General features: G+C 36.8%; 1 protein-coding gene across 6 annotated transcripts in view; it reads right to left on the bottom strand.

Annotated features, from left to right (window-relative positions):
* Positions 1–18,087, bottom strand: part of FXR1 (FMR1 autosomal homolog 1) — a 65,312-nt gene that overhangs the window by 36,486 nt on the left and 10,739 nt on the right. The window lies entirely within an intron of this gene.

Genomic DNA, 18,087 nt, shown 5'->3' with positions numbered 1-18,087 from the left:
ATAATTTTTCTATCTCTAATATTTTACTTTTTCCTCAAGGATATGATTTTTCTTGCAACATTCAATTTTGATTAATGCATAGCATGGAAACAATGTAAAAATTATCAGATTGCCTTCTGTGGCAGGGGGAAGGGAAAGGAGGAGGGTGAAGTATAAAATACAAAGCCTTACCAAATAATAATAGGTAGAAACTACTACTGTATATAATTGGAAAACAAATAAAATATATAAGAAAAAAAGGAAATTCTTATGGATTTTTATGTACCATAACAATCTCAATATGTACAAGACCAGAATGTTAAAAAAAAAAATAACCAAATCATGGAAAATTAGAAAGGAACCAAGTCAGGCAATTTTTTCTCCATAATAATGACTGGGAAAAGAATACTTAAGCAGACAAGGAAACTTTCAAAGAACTGAAAAACTGCAAGAAAAATACTGAGACTAGAATAAGTGAAAACTGATTGAGAGGGGTAGGTATTTGCTAGAGGCTATATAACAAGTTTTATGTAAGATGTAAAAGTCTCTTTCCCCTAGTGAGGCAAAGGATAGTAACATTTTTGAATTCTTTTGGTAAAAAATTATAAACTACTGACAACCACATGAAAGAATTCAAGTACTAGGAGAAATACAAAAAGAACCCCCCTCTGCAAAGACAAGGAATGCTAAAGGATTAGAATATTTAATGTTCTAAAGGCTGAATGTAAAAAGACTGGCTGAGTCAGTCAATCCACATTTAGCTGGTCCCTATGTGCTAAACACAGAACTAAGTATGGAGGATGACAATGCCTACCTACCCTCAAGGTGTTTATAATCTAATGACAGTTTACAGAAGGAACTCAAACACAGGACTTGATGCCATGAGTCCAATGAGTGCAGCAGTGACTTTAAGGGAAAAAAAATCCCAGCACAACCTCCCCTTTGACTCATAGACTAGTTACACCAATTGCTCCATGAGAAGGGAAGAATGGAAGCAGCTCCACAGAAGCACACACCAGACAGAGCTAGTATTGATCTAATCAGTCAGACTGAATGATGTCAGTTTTGGTCTTCTTTCAGTAATAAAGGACAAGAACCAACCAATTATGTTATGGTAGTAACCCAAGGAAAGCAATACAACAATTTTATAGCAGTACTTTTTGTAGAAGAGTAAAATAAAAAGTCTGTAACAAAATTGTTGTCCATTCACTTGCAGAATGGCTAAGAAAATTTTGGCATACAATTAAATGAAATATTACTGTTATAAAATGATTAAAATTTAACACAAGGATAAAAAAGTGGTGGAATGGTAAAAAAAAAATCTGTTATCAAACTTCTTTGATAAGAGCTTGGTACCCAAGATAAATAGGCAAATTATTTGTGCATATGTAAACCGCCATAACCATTATCCAATAGATAGGTGGTCCAAAGACATGAAAGAATACTTCAAAAATCACAAAAATGAATGCAAAAAAAACCCCTCCCCAAATCAATAAAAATTAAAAGTTTTCAATGGCTGTCACATCTTGGATCTAATCTAGTAGAGTTCACTGAATTTAAGATTTTTGCATGTTTCCTTTCAAAGTGCCTAATGAAAGAGAAGCCCAAGTCCTCAGTCCATCATTCAACAAACACTTCCCAATTCTGACTTCAATTAGTGGGCTCTCTCTTTCTTCCAACCATTACCCCTACATGAAGCTCTTCTAACACCAAACTGAACTATTTAGTGTTCTCTAAACATAATATGCCATTTCTTCCTAACTGGTGTAGCATCTTCCTTCTCTCTCATAGTTCCTTTACATTATAGCTTCAAGTCCAGCCTTTGTTACCCCTAAGCTAAATTTCTCATAGCCAGAACCATTGTTATTTAGTAAGGTGTAAAGGGACAGCTTTAAGCTTAAAGAGATGATCTAATCATATGATCCAGGAAACATTAAATGTCTACTACATGTCATGAACTAGGAAAAAAAAAAATCAAACAAAAAACCTTAATCCTCAAAGCTTACATTCTATAGGAGGAAAAGCATGTGTGTGTACATGTGCATACATACACAATTATCTATATAATTATTCTTCTCTGATGAAACCCAGTTTCTGACTTTCCCTAATCTAATCTGTTCCATTCATTTCTTTTTAAAAACAAATGCCCTATTTTTTGCTAAATAAAATATATGCAAAAACCAAATTCCAAGGCCTAATTATCACTTAAAAATTATATTCAAGAATAGGGTTGAGAATATGCACAAGTTTCTGATAATGAAAAATCGAAAAAATTTTAAAATGTTAAGGCTTAAGAATATTTTCTGAAATGTTTCCTATTTTAAAATTACCAATTTAACATACTTGTCTTTTAGTTGAATGTGAAATATTAAACACCAAGAAAATGAAGGGGGGGAAAGCCACAGCTTATTTAAATTCCAGGATCCTTTCTCCAATGGCTTTGTGTAGAGAGGGGAGAGACCAGGTCACTGTGCTTTAGAATATCACTGGCAGCTTAGTTCATGGAAAATGGAAGATATTTGAGGCAAAGTAATAAATTTAGGCAACTCATGAAGAAGGTAAGATGGGACAGAACTAGGGGTATAGACTGATCTGATGGAGGTGCCAACAAAACAAGGAGGCCTATCCAAGTTATTAAGTAAGCACCTTTTGCCTTGCAAAAAAAGTTTCAGGACTCTCACGTACAGAAATGATTAAAGTAGTAGAGATTAATCACCGCCAAAGTAAAGTTTAAAATGAAGAGGAAACAGAAACCCAAAGTAAATATCCACTTTTAATTTAAGAAAGGGGAAAAAAAAGAGCCAACAGTCATCCAAAACTTCGAGTACTGGGGCTTTTAAAGAGAACTAAGACAACAGAAAAGACAGGATAAGGGAAATCAGAATCTATGGGTTTCATGATAATAATAAAGGATTGGAAATAAGCGTGTTGTCCATCCACTGGGGAATGGCTAAAACAATGTGTGGAAATGAATGTAATAGAAACTAGTAACTGCTGGAAGAAAATATCTTCTAAGCCTAGAATCCAAGACCTGCAAAAAATTAACAATTAAATACCTTTGCATTTAGTCCAATCTCCTTCTACAACTCTTTCAGTTTTCACAATGAGCCAAAGAGCGAGACAGTTCACACATGAAAATCCATGGTCACTCTTCCTACTGAAATTCTAACCATTTTTAAAGACCAGGTATAATATATCTTTCAAACTACTTTTCTAGGGGGGCAGAGAGCACTGGCCCTGGAGTCAGGAGTACCTGGGTTCAAATCCAGTCTCAGACACTTAATAATTACCTAGCTGTGTGGCCTTGGGCAAGTCACTTAAACCCCACTGCCTAGCAAAAACCTTAAAAAAAAAACTTTTCTAGATTTTACTCCCAGACCTTATCCACACATATTATCTATTTCCTCTGAACTTGGCAACTTTATGATTTAGGATAGCTACTCATTGTAATTCTTGGTTTTAACTCTCTGAAAATGTTTCTTGAAAGAATTCATTTTGTTATGGCACTACCCAAATTTTCCCTCTTCACTCCCAATTTATTTTAATTATTTCAATCAACTATCCATTTGGAAGTAAGACCCTGTAAATGTGCCAAGTCTGGACTCACAACACAATGGGTATTAACTTTTAAATGGAATGGATCAAATACAGCAAAATCTCTCATTAACCATAATATTCTAATTTTTTTTCAACTGAGAGAGCAATGAAGCTAAGCTTCTCTTAAGTCAGTCCAGCAACCATGAAAGGGACAGTTTTAAATACTTACAGAAGTTCTGTGTCACTGGACTTGACCTGGAAAACGAGGAGCCAGAGAAGCCAGACCAACTAGCTTCTACTGAAGCTCTGCTGCCCTGCTTCCAGGACTGCTTATAATGTGCTCTTTGGGACCAATTACCTTCACTCTTTTCTCAGCTTCTCCACATAAAGCAGCACAACAGGATCTGCTCTCAGACAATGCTAACTGAGTCATAGGAACTCTTGTTTTTTTCTTCAACCTAAGATAATAAGGTAATGACAAGTATTCTAATTCCATAAGAACCTACTTATTGGGGCTGCTAGGTGGCACAATGGATAGAGGCAGCCCTAGAGTCAGGAGGACTTGAGTTCAAATCCAGCCTCAGACACTTAATAATTACCTAGTTGTGTGACCTTGGGCAAGTCACTTAACCCCATTGCTTGCAAAACCCAAAAAGAACCTGCTTATCAATGACTTTTGTCCCAGTAACACCACTGGACATTTATAGAAAACTCTTGAGGTAGCAAACTAAACTCCCAATAGAAGCAGCAAACACTTAAAGAGTACTCACAGATATTCATCACAAATGCATCTATAGAGAGAGTTTTAAGTACTGCAAAGTACTTTCCCTTTATCTCATTTTATTTTCACAACATTCCTGGGGGTGGTTGCTATTTTTATCCCTATTTTTAAAGATGAAAAAACTGACAGAGTTCTATAATACTCCCAAGGATTAGAGAGCTATATCTGAAATTTGAACTGAGATCTTCCTGCCTCCAAATCCAACACACACTGTACTACCTCTATCCACCTACATATGAAAACTTTGGAGAAATTCCTGTGGAATAAAGGAGAATGAAGAAAACAATACCCAATGATCACATCAACAAATGAGAACCACACCAAAACACCAGAAATCAGATCAATCTTGACTTCAGGGGACTACCTATAATAAAAACCCATCTCCCAACTCTTTGAGAGGTAATGGACAATGGGAGTAGACTGAGGTGTGTGTTCTTACTAAGACATGGTGACATGTTTTGTTTAACTATCACTATTCAATTACAAAGGAGGATATTTAGGGAATACTGGGAAATCACAATTAGTTTTTTGGAGAATCATTAACATTGATTTTCTGGAAAACAAAAGATGACCAGGTTCAAATGAGTAAGACAACTTTAAAGATGGTTTAGTCCAAGTTCTACATTTTATATATAACAGAGGTCTAAGAAGAATTACATTAAAAGTAGAGAAAGCACCTGAACTCAGCTCCCATAAAGGCTGATGGAAATCAGAATAAAATTGTTTTGAAAATTGTTTTTGAATAAAAAAATTTGTGGATGATACCCAAGTTATCTAACTTTCCCAAAATCTTTCAAAATTCTAGAAATCAGGCAAAACTTTCAAATGGATAAATTTTAACACAAGTATTCATTTTTAGATTGTTCCTTTTTCTCTTTGGAAAGTACTTTCCTTCAATTCCTTTACAACTCTTGAGCCTTTGAATAACAAATTCAAGATGAGTTCAACTATCTATTATGTTTTATTTTTATACTAAAATCCCAATTAAAAACAAGTGAAGTGCATTTATCCTCAGTAGGAAGAGTGATCATGGATTTTCATGGCTCATTGTGAAAACTGAAAGAGTTGTAGAAGGAGATTGGACTAAATGCAAAGGTATTTAATTGTTAATTTTTGCAGGTCTTGGATTCTAGGCTTAGAAGATATTTTCTTCTCAGACCTATAAAATGGAGATAAACATATTGTAATTGAAAAGATGTGGTTACAAAACAGGTGCTGTTGTTGAATACTATAAGTTGTGTCCAACATTTTATTACCCCATTTGCAACTTCCTTGGCAAAGATCCTAGAGTGGTGTGCTATTTCTTTCTCCAGTTCATTTTACAGATGAGGAAATGGAGGCAAACAGTTACGTCTGTGCAGGGTTACATAGCTAGTAACTATCTAAAATCAGATTTGAACTCATGAAGTTGTTCTTACAAACAGGTATACTTTTACATCAATGATAGAAATGTGAATTGATTTAGCCATTCTGAAAACCAATTCAGACCTTTGCCTTAAAAAGTCACTAGAGACTAAGCCTTTGTCACTTATTTCAAAGAGACAAAGAAAGAAGACTCATACCCATTTACAGATAAAATTCTTATACAGGACTCTTTTTGTGTTGCAAACAAGTGAAAATCAAGGAGATGTTCATCTTTTAGAGAATAAGTAAGGAAATATTGGGAAATATTGTATTCAATGTAAGAAGAGCTAATTTGGCAGTCTTTTACTTTTTATGCATATTTGCTATAAGGGTTTTCTTAAGTTTTTCATTAGGGAGAGAGAGGAGGAATAAGAAAGAGAAAATTCATCTTAACTGAAAACAAATAATCTCTTTTGAAAGAGCATTAAACTGAGTTTGAGTCCAGATATGCAAATGAGACCAAATTATAGGATAACATTTTTCAAATCAGTGTCAACAGGTAATTGGGAAGAACTTTTTGAGTCAGGCAATGCAAGAGGCTGCTATGATGGTTCCTGAGGTCCCTGATCTTAAAGTACTTCCATCCTATGGGGGGGATAAGTTCTGTTTGAAATGTCCACTGAAATTGATGAGGGGCTGGCCTCACCACAGAGCAGAGCTCAATTCAACTAGATCAGAGAATTATCTGCATTCAAAATTCATAACTGAAATACATAAGGTGACAACATTAAAAGAAGCAGAAACAAGATCCAGGACAGAGACTCAGACATCAAATTGTATCTAAGTGGACACAGGGATGATAATCTATCAAGAGACAAAAGAGCTACATCAAGGACAAGTTAGCAGCTATATACTCTAAATGGAGTAACAGACAGTGAAGTAGAGACAAAGAAACAGTAAATGGTAGACTGGATGAAGAAAACCAGACAAAGGGTCAAAGCAAAAGACAATGAATAAGGGAAAGTGGAAGAGTGAAATAGAAATGAAAAGCTGCAAAGACAAAGGGGGAGAAAATGAGAAAGGGGGAAAGAAGGGAAAGTTAGGCTAAAGAATGGGCAAAGGGGCAACTAACTAGGTGGGGCAGTGGTAAGAGCACTATCCCTGGAGTCAAGAGTACCCAAGTTCAAATCCAGCCTCAGACACTTAATAAATGCCTAGCTGTGTGGCCTTGGCAATCACTTAACCCCCATTGCCTTGCAAAAAAAAAAAAAAAACCCTAAAAAAATAGGCAGAAATAGAAACAAGACCCAAAAGAAACACAAAGAGTAGAATCAGCAAGGAAAAACAGGAGACAAAAGGGAGAAAAAAAACTAAAACATTGAGGGGTAGAGAGAAAAAGGGAATGAAGGAAAATCAAAGAGGAGGTGAAGAAGAGGAGATAGATCTAATTGCATTAAGAGACAGAATCTGATTCGAAGTCCTCAACTAAAGGTTGATGATTCAAGGATCAGACAGATTCAATGGGCTGTAAAAAGAATTTTTTCCTACCATCAGATTGGATGATCAAGTATCAGATAATTATCTAATTATAAAATTGAGGCCTGAAAGAGAACACTCACCTATTCAAGTCCTTTTATTTCAGAAATGGAGACAGTGAGAAAAGCAACTTATCCAGAGGAAAAAAAGCAACTTATCCCAAATCTCAAAAGCAAAAAGTATGTGGTTATGTTTGAGACCAAGTCTTCTGAAAATGAATTCAGTGCTTTCTTAATCCTATATAACCATGTCTCCTCTTTGTATTTGTGGGAATAAGGACAGGAACAGGGGAAAGAACTATCTTTAAATTACAGTGAGCTTAATTTGGGAAAATTCTAGAACTATTATCAAAGGTATGGTTTTAGTTAACACCTAGATATGTGATATCTCAGTGACCACAAAGTCTCAAAATAATTAAAAGGTGATGTCAGTAGATTGGTGGATCAAGAGAATACCACATATTTGACATGCATAAAATTTTAATGCAGTATTTAAGACTCATGTTTTTCCTTTGGAAAAAATGCAGTGATATTAATTAGATAATTTTAGGTTGAATTTGAAAATAGTTTGGCATGGCTAGGTGGGGAAGTGAATAGGGCACTAGCCTTGGAGTCAGGAGGACCTGAGTTCAAATCTGGCCTCAGACTCTTAATAATTGCCTAGCTGTTGTGGCCTTGGGAGAGCCACAACCCCATTGTCCTTGCAAAAACCTAAATAATAATTTGGAACTAGTTTATTAATGGCTAGACCAAAATTCTTCTGATCCAAAGCTTTCACATTTTATAATCAAGAAACTGATGTTCACAGACCAACAAGAGATCCAGGATTTACACCCATGTCCTGACTCTAAATCCAATACTCTTTTCCAATCAAATCATTCAAATAAATATGTCAGCTTGGTAAAGAAATCTCAACCAGATCTTTCTTTCTTTTTTCTTTTTTTTGCAAGGCGGATGGGGTTAAGTGGCTTGCCCAAGGCCACACAGCTAGATAATTATTAAGGGTCTGAGACCGGATTTGAACCCAGGTACTTCTGACTCCAGGGTCGATGCTTTATGCCTAGCCGCCCCTACCAGATCTTTCTCCCCCCCCCCCCCCCGTCCTAATTCCTCTTACACAAAATGACTAATACGCAAATGTATGTGTACAACTTATATCAAATTGTTTACTGTCAAGGGGACGAGGGAGGGAAGGGAGAGTGGTAGAAAAATGTATTTAACTTATAAATTTGCAAATAGACAAATGTTGAAAAAGAACGATCATGTAATTGGAAAAATAAAATATCAATAACAAAAAAAAAAATCTCCACCAGGGATATCTTTGCTCAGTTCTGTTGGTCCCAAGTTTTTTTAAATCAATAATTTCAAAAAAAAAAAGCATGGACATGACATAAAAACAGTAAAGATTGTTAATGTGCTATGAGTCAAACTAAAAAGAGCTTGACAAACTAGAGCAATAGACCAAATCTATCAAAATGTCATTTAAACAAGAACACCTAGTCTTACATCTGGGTTTTTTAAAAAAAAATCTATTAGTATAACAACATAGCCACTCCCCAAATGAAACCACTAGATGAATTCTAAGACATATATGAGTTTACCCTATTCAACAAATGAGATGATCTAAAAAAGCCAAGTTAATCTTAGTTTGCAGTATTTCAAATAATGATGTTAAATTGGTCCTGATCATACCATATGGGGAATATCAAGTTCAATTATTTGTACTATATTTTATAAAGAATAGTGACAGACTGAGGGAAAATATAGAAAATGGTAACTAAGGCGGGAGGGAAACAAAGCCATGTAATAAAAGAAAAAGCTGAAGGATATAAGTAATTTCAGCCTGAGAAAATAGAAGTTAATAGGTTACCACAAAATGTAGTGGGCTGCTTCAGGAAATAGTATCTTTCCCCCCCTCACTAGAAACCCTCAAGCCAAGTCACTCAGGTGTCTTGTGGGACAATCTTGACCTTGATTTCACAAAGATTTGGGTTCAAGTTCTAAGGGGCAAGTCACTTAAAATACTTCTCAGAAATGCAGAGAATACTCGGGTTACCATCTCCAGAAAAAGTGCTACTTAAAGATGAAATCAGGGGGCGGCTAGGTGGTGTAGTGGATAAAGTACCAGCCTTGGAGTCAGGAGTACCTGGGTTCAAATCTGGTCTCAGACACTTAATAATTACCTAGCTGTGTGGCCTTGGGCAAGCCACTTAACCCCATTTGCCTTGCAAAAAAAAAATGAAATCATAGTCTGGTTTTAAAATAAAAACTATTAACAATTATTTGATAATTTCCTGATCTAGTTGAATAGATTGCTTCCATCTCTGCTTCTTTATGAATTAAGAAGATGCATTATATTACGGCATACTGTGTACCACATTTTTATAAAGAAAATTCAAAGTTTTAGGTCTTAAAAAATGTTAACTTTAAGGTATAGTCAAGGAATTCTATAACCCTAATACTAGACTGAAAGCACTGCTAATCTCCCCCGCTCCATCCTCATGTGTATTGCAAACTCGTGATGAACTACACCGAAGCAGCTCACTTCTAAGAGCTTGTCATAACAGTGACTTTCTAAGCAGTTTTCCAGTCCAGGTGAGGTGGAAGGGATAAAAGAAGAGAGGTCTGGGCTAGGAGCCAAAGGGGAGGAGCATTCCAAAGAGGAAGCTATGCACTGGAGCAAAAAGAGGTCTTCAGGTGGAGCACAGAGACCTAGTGGGTGGAGGATAGAAGAACAAGTACCAATCGGCAATTCTGTCCCTCACTATCTAGAGTTCTAGATGCTAGCAAGCACGTGTGTGGTTCTGACTCCAGGAGCAGTGTGATCTCAGTTCCAACTTTCAGCACCGACTGAAACCAGTAACCACAGTGGGAATTCCAAACCAAAAGGAAGCCTACAAAGCTTCCTTAATGTCTAATGGAAGCCAAATTCAATGGTCATTTCCTGGAATATACCATAAGTTAAAGACCATAAACTTGTTGTTCAAACTCAAAGACCAGTGATCATACCACAATGGATCAGAAAGTTTCCAGTACCCAGTTCCAACTGTCCCTGAGAACCTGGAATATCAAAAACACTTAATACTGCTCTATCTGGAAAAAAAAAATCCCCTAAACATCAGGAACGAACTTCATAAAAATAAACACCTAATTTTCTTGCTAGATATGAATTTTCACCATAAAGTACCGTCACAGAGAAAAACACAACTCAAAGCATTACATCCATTTAAGTTGCTATTATAAAATTTAGGCAGTACTGATCACCTCTCAATTTTACTTTCTTTGTGGTCCAGCAAATGATACAATCAATTTATCTTCTGAATTTCCCAAAAAAAAAAAAAAAAAAGCCATAACTTTGCCTGTGGTGCCTCTAGAAAGCTTATAAAGTGAATCAACCTACCCAGGACTTGCTCATCACTGTGACTTTAAAAGCAATTGAGAAGTTCAGGAAAAGAAAAATCAAAGTGTCTTTTGAAATTAAGGAATGAAAGAATTATCCTAATAAGAACTAGACTACTATGCCAAAAGCTGGAGAGCCAGAGAGGGTAAGGTCTGAAACTATTTTAAGTCCAGGGGAAGAATTCTTAACCAAACAAGGGATAAATCACAAAGGATAGTAAGGATATTATTGTTAAAAGAAATTGCACAGCTTTTCATGGACTGGGAAAAAAACAGAGCAAAAATAAGTAATGGAAGAATCTTTTCAAATACATTGCTGATGAAATCATGTATTGTCTTAAATATTCTGAAAAATAAAATAATTATGCTTTTAAAAATGATTTAAAACATGCATACTTTTCCTAATCTCACTCCTGAACATATTAATCCAAGTAGGTCAAAGACAGAAAAGTTTCATCTGTAACAAAAACATTCAGAGCAGCAATTTTGGAGCAACAAGTCAACAAAACCCCCCCACACATATCCAGTGAGAACTAAGTTTACTTGTATGAAGGATTCAGACTAAGAATTGATAAAACCCTCTGAAGGCATCAACAGAAAAACAAATTATCTCAATAACATGGCAATGTAAAGAATAAAATGACATGGTGACTGTAAAGACCAAGCTTCACCCTGAAAGAGTTGTTATTCATGGTTTTCCTGAGCCATCTTCTTCCTCCTTTTAGAATCTCCTTCTATGTATGGAAATGGGGAAGAACATATTCAGAAAACACTGTGATGCCAACAAAATGCACTAGTTTAAAAATAATAAAAATAAAGGTAAATTGAGACTTAGCTGATTTCAAGGTCATGGGTGAGCACAGTAAATTTTAATAGCATGCTAGCAGGTACTCACTCCTCAGTCAAGGGTTACATAAGACTAGAGTAGTGGCTATAGAGGAAGATATTTGTTTTCCTAACAAATTTACCCATGAAGAGAAGTGATGAAATCTTATTTAAGATGAGCTAAAAAGCTATGTTTGGAATGACAAGATTTTGTTTCTGTAGAAAGACACAAACAAGAATTTATTAAGGATACACTCTGCATCAGAAGTTGCTCAAGTGCTTTATGGATATATAATTTGATCATCATATCAACCTTGGCATCAAGTGCTATTTTTACCCTTCCCATTTTATAGGTGAGGGTCCTTAAGGCCTCTCCACTGGGTCACCTAGCTGCCTCTAAAGAAAGGTCTTGATGGTTACCAAATAAGGAAGCCACAGTAATTAAAAATCATTCTATCTAGAGGGTGAGAGGAAAGCTGAAAAAATTTAAGAAACAAAGGAAGTAGGGGTGGCTAGGTGTGCAGTGGATAGTGCCCTGGAGTCAGGAGTGCCTCAGACACTTAATAATTACCTAGCTGTGTGGCCTTGGGCAAGCCACAAAAACCCCATTGCCTTGGGAAAAAAAAAAAGAAACAAAGAGGGGCAGCTAGGTGGCACAGTGGATAGAGCACCGGCCCTGGATTCAGGAGTACCTGGGTTCTAGCTGTGGGGCCTTGGGCAAGCCACTTAACCCCACTGTGCCTTGCAAAAACCTAAAAAAAAACAAAAAAAGAAAGGAAGTTCAAGTCTGATGACCTCATTCTTGGTGAAATAAACAGGCTGAAGTAAATGGAGGCCCAGGAGAATGAAAGGCAGCAGCCCTCTCAAGCAGAAGCTGAAAAATTAAGATCCAAGAAAAGGAGTCAGTTCAGGAGGACTGGAGGGAACAAGAGAAAGTGCACACCAGATGGCCTCAATCCTCTTAATGAAGGACAATGTTAGATCATCTGCTGGTCAAGGAATTCTAGAATAAGCAACTAGTGAAACAGCAAAGAGGCACCTTTTCAAGGGCTAAAAATAAAAGCAAGCAAAAACCTATGTGGAGGAAGAGATAGCCTAAGAAAAAGTGATGGTTCAAAGAATCAACACCTCCAACTGAGGTAAAATATACTAAATCACTTAGGACCAGTGAATGAATTGGAGAGGCAGATTTGTGCAGTTAAGATCAGAAAGAATGCCCAAGTACTAAAAATCTTGCAGTTAGTGAAATGTGGCAAAATTGGTGTGGTACATGGAATTAAAAAGCCAGGAGGAATTGAGGTCAAAGTTGTTAAGCTCTTCAATGACCACTAAAATCTGAAATCAATGGTTGGGGGCTCTTGATCTTCATTATCAAAGGTCAAAATGTTATTCTCTTGTAAAGGCAAGTTACAGTTTATGTCCATCCTAAGCTGATCGGACCAATACAAGCTCGGAATGATCTGCCACATGTTGGGCACAAATGGTCTGTGTGAACACCTGGGGTGCTTACTCTAAACCTATGGATGAGGTACTTCCATTCTTTCTTGTTCACAAAGCACAGCCACCTCTCTGCTGAGGGTATGCCATGCTGGGGGCTCCTGTGCCAGTGTCTCCCTTGCTGCACAATCAGTAACAAAGTTCTTGAGACCTTGGGTGTCCCCGTATGGCTTTTTCTGATCACCCTACAGAGTTCTCTTCCTTTGGGTATTCCATGTGGTCAGCCCATCACAGCTGTGATGTTGTAAATTTGAATGTTTGACAATTTAGCTCAAGAAAGGACCTCAGCGTCTGGTACCTTCTCCTGTCAGGTGATCTTCAGAATCTCCCTAGGACAATTTATATGGAAATAATTCAGTTTCCTGACATGGCACTGGTAGACCTTTCAGGTTTCGCAGGCATATATACCCATGAGGTCAGCACAAAGGTTCTTTAGAACTTCTCTCCCACACTTCCTTTCAGGGCCTCCTAAATAGTGAGCTAACTGGCAATGTCTGTGTCAACCTCATTATCAATATGGAAAAAAGTATGCTGCCAAGCTAAGTGAGCTTATCCACAGAATTCAAAACTCCATTTGCTGTTAACCAATGGCTCCACGCGTGGATAGCATGCTAGCAGATGGAGCGCCTGTGTTTGCTTGGTGTTAATTGTTAGGCAAAAGTCAGCAGAGAATTGATCCAAACTTTGCTCCATCTTGGCTTTAGGGGCTACACTGATGCACAATCATCTGCAAAAAGAAAATCATGCACCAATACTCCCTGCACTTTGCTCTTAGCCGGTAGTCTTTTCAAACTGAAGAATCTATCATCAGGATGGGTAGCTGAACCTGGATGCCCTAATCATCCCTGTTGAAAGTATCTGATAATATGACTGAAAATATCATGCTAAAAAGCTTGGGAGCAAGGCAGCAAACACCATATCGACTGTTCCTCGACCCTTACTGAAGCCACACTGGCTCTCAGGAAGGTGACTATCTTCCAGGTTAAGAATCTAGCAAAGACTTTTACCAACAATGACACACAGGGCATTCTATTCCCTTTACCTTTAGAGATGGACAATGGAGACATCCTTGAATTCCTGGGGGGGATAACCTCCTCATGCTATACAACCGGGAAAATTTCATCAGCCTTTGTTCGAGTAATGGACCCTCAACAGGTTGTAAATCTCAGCAGGAACAGAATCAACACCAGGCTCTATGTTACTCAAAAGAAGCCTAATGACATTTAAAATCAGTTGGAATTTTCAGCCAGTGAAGGATTTTCAACCTGAGGTAAATCAATGGCTTCTGCATTTGATGATGCTCCGTTAAGAACACTATTCAAAGTGTTCAGCCCATCTCTCTAGGATCACATACCTATCATTAATCAATGTGGTTCCATCAGCACTGAATAGTTGACATGCACCACATGTCTTTGGCCCAGAAATAGCCTTCAGGGCATCAAAATAGCGCTTTGGATTGTTACTATCCGAGTAAAACTGAATTTCATCTGTCTTCTATCCCAAATCAGTTATTATTTTCTCCCTCCACGTACCTCTTTCCTGTTGCTTTCTGGAGCAGATTTCTAGACTTTGTATCCAGGACACTGCAGATGCTTAATACTTGTTGACTAACCAAAAATGGGGGAATAAGTTTCATTTCAACATTTTTCAAATTGCTTCGTGCAAGACAGTGGATACAAAGACAAAATAAAAACAGAACCAAGCCCTTACAAAGTCCAATTTGACTAGCGGGTGAAGTGTGCATAAAAAATAAAATAATTTGCAAGAAAGCATACCAGAGAAGGAGAGTTACACAGCTGAGATTGTGACGTCTGAATTAACCTTTAAGTAGGACAGGAATTCTGAAAGGAAGAAACGAGAAGTGGATAGTGGAAAGAAAACAGTTCTAGGGAGAAGGGAGACTGATACCTTATCTGCTCTAATAATAAGGGGTGATGGTGTTTGACTCTGGGGCTAAATTAGAAAAGTAGCTGCAAGAGGGGGTTCTTCCTATAAATAATTAGAGAAAAACAAAAGAAATACCCTAGAGTGTTTGTGGATACTAAAAGCTGCAAAAGATAGCAAGAGCAGATTGAGGGTTGAGGAATTCATCAAAATTGTGAAACATGGCAGTAGGTGGTGGAAAAATGGGCCAATCTATCAAAGTTGAAAAGTGAGCCTAAGATTCCTTGAGGCCAGGAATTCCAGTAGATATTTAATGGGATTTTTGGTAGTAAAATTAAGGATATTAAAAAAAAAAATAAGGCTAGAGCATGGTAGATATGGTAAAGAAAAAAAAGACTTAAAGAGAAAAGAGGCAGACAGATAGATGTATAGGAAGTAGGGATTGAGCGGAGATAAGACTGCAAGTGAACGACTAAAGGTGGAAAACCTTTGGCTCAAAGACTGGCCATTGAAGGATGGTAGTGAATGAGTTATCTAGAAGGATTAAGGGGAAGGAGCATCATCACCGCCCCCTGAGAGGTGGAGAAAGGGACAAGAGTGGCCACCAATAGAAGAAATGTAGTTGGCCTGGGGCTGGAGTGGGATTCCAATTTTTTTCTTAAAGTGAATAGCCATAGAGATAACACTAGTTGAAGAAAGGTGCAAGAAATCTATTTCATAAAGTGCATTCAGAAAAGAAATCATAAAATTTTTTAACTAGTTTTTTTTTTAAGTTTCTGAGAAGAAACTTCCCTAAATTTGTTATGGGTTCATCTCCAGAAAGTGCTATATGCAAGTTGTGACAGGTTATAACCTATGTTATCACAGATCCCTTAAGTATTCAAGAAAAAGCAGACAAAAACTAAGGAAGTAAAGAAATTCAACATTATAATAAATCAGGGAGTCATCCTACCTAAGTCAAGTGAAATGAACAGCTAGCTTTGATCTAGACAAGTGACTGGAGTTAAGCAACAAAAGAGACCCTGATGGGGCGGCTAGGTGGCGTAGTGGATAAAGCACCGGCCTTGGAGTCAGGAGTACCTGGGTTCAAATCTGGTCTCAGACACTTAATAATTACTCAGCTGTGTGGTCTTGGGCAAGCCACTTAACCCCATTTGCCTTGCAAAAAAAAAAAAACTAAAAAAAAAGAGAGACCCTGATGAATCATCTACAAATGGTCTGATAAGAGACAAAAATGTAGGAACAGTCTAGTCTGGCTTCTCTCAAGAGTTTTACATTCTATAAGAAAGACAAAATCCTAGGTAAAACAGCTACAGTGCAGCAAATAATTTCTACAGTGCAGCAAATAATTTCTACAGTGCAGCAAATAATTTCTACAGTGCAGCAAATAATTTGGGGAAGAGTATCAGGAAAGGTTTTCCATACTTAGATCATATAAGGAAACTTCAGATTCTAAGAAGCATGAATGAGGAATGATAACCATGACATACAAAGGCATAGATTGGGAGAGATGCAATGTCTTGAGAAGCAAGCAAATGTACTTTAAATATGTACAATGCCCAAGTCTAGGAATGTAATAAATTCAGAATGGGATGAGGCTTTTTACATGACCAGCAGTTTATATCTAATCCTGAGAGGATTTCTTTGTCTTACTCCACAGGCCTATTTTTCATTCCCAGACAGCGTAGAAGACACTTTTATATATCCTAGACAGGAAAGAAGACAGTAGAAAAAAAGACCTCCACACTAAAGTACTCTAGTATGGCTAGGATAAAAACACTACAAATAATAAAGGATTCCCATTCCACTCCCTCTGGTTCCAAAAGATGGAATTGGTTCAATAATTTTGAAACCATACCCTAAAGTTATTATACCATAGATGCCTTTTATCTCAGCCATACCACTACTGGGCTGTACCAAAAACAGATCAAAGAAAAATGAAAAAAAAAAATGTATATTTATAGTCACTTTTTGTGGTGGCAAAGAAATGAATCCTAAGGGAGTGCTCAGGACTTTTGGAATGACTCAACAAATTATGGATGTGACTCTAATGGAATACTATTGTATTATCAGAAACAAGAAGTGATGGTGTTTCAGACAAATTGGGAACATTTGTATGAACTGATATAGAGTGAACTGCGCATAAATAGAACAATTTATACAAAAACAACATGGTAAGGACAAAAATTAGAAAGATTTCAGAATGGTAATTCTGGATTCCAGAAAGAAAACATCCTACTCATTTTCTGCAGAAGTAATGAATGTAAGATGAATAATGAGCCATATAATTTGGGTACATAGCTAATGAAATAATTTATTTTGCTTCGCTTTTTTTTTGAGTTGTAAGGCAGTGGGGGTTAGGTGACTTGCCCAAGGTCACACAACTAGGTAATAAGTGTCTGAGGCCAGATTTCAACTCAAGTCCTCCTATTCACACTGCACCACCTAGCTGCCCCTGCTGAGCTAACCCTTAAATCTCCTTTTCTCTCCCCACATTCAAGGGAGGTAGAGACAAGAGATTATAAAAATTAATTAAACAAAAAGCCTAGCTCAGTTTTCTACAATGAATTCTGAATTAGCATTGGGAGGCAACATCTATACAATGTCAACAAAAGATGTTGGAAAATTTTTGACATCCTTGTCCATAGTATAGTCACTTCATGAAAATGTTCAGAAGGCCTTCTACATAGGAATATGCATAGATTTAGACTCAAATTTGAACTCAATGAATATTAGTTCTCCAAACACAACCTCTCCCCTAAAATATAAGGCAGATTATTCAAAACAAACTCAAAGGACACTGGAGAAAAATGGCTCCTTTAGTCTATACTCCAAATCTAAAAGAACATATATGCTTGCAAATGAAGTTCATCACCCTTAAATCAAGTCAGTAGAGAGCTTTCCTTAAAAAAAGATTAAGTAGCATCTCATTTGTAGTGAGGAAAGGCTAGAGGCCTTTTCATTAAAATCAGGGAGCCAAAATAAGGATTTACATCACTAATGGGGGAAAAAAAAAATCACCATTACAAATCTTAACAATTGTAGAAATAAATGCCAGCTAGAGCAAGAAAAAGAAAATTAAGGAGTAAGATTAGGCAAAGAATACACAAAATGATCACTTTTTTGCAGATAATATAGTAGACTTAAGAGAATCCTAGAATAACTAAAATAATAAGCCTTCATCAAATCAACATTTCTAAACATTATTCAAAAAATTCAACAGGAAGAGATGAAAAATTCCATCAGTGTGGATGGATATAGATGTATGTATGTTTGTGTCTATAAGCAAATATGAAAATTGGAGTC

Source organism: Macrotis lagotis, chromosome 6 (genome assembly GCF_037893015.1).
Source record: "Macrotis lagotis isolate mMagLag1 chromosome 6, bilby.v1.9.chrom.fasta, whole genome shotgun sequence".
In the NCBI taxonomy this organism is placed as follows: domain Eukaryota; kingdom Metazoa; phylum Chordata; class Mammalia; order Peramelemorphia; family Peramelidae; genus Macrotis; species Macrotis lagotis.
The sequence above is the reverse complement of the archived record's forward strand: the minus strand, read 5'-3'. Positions and strand labels throughout refer to the sequence as shown.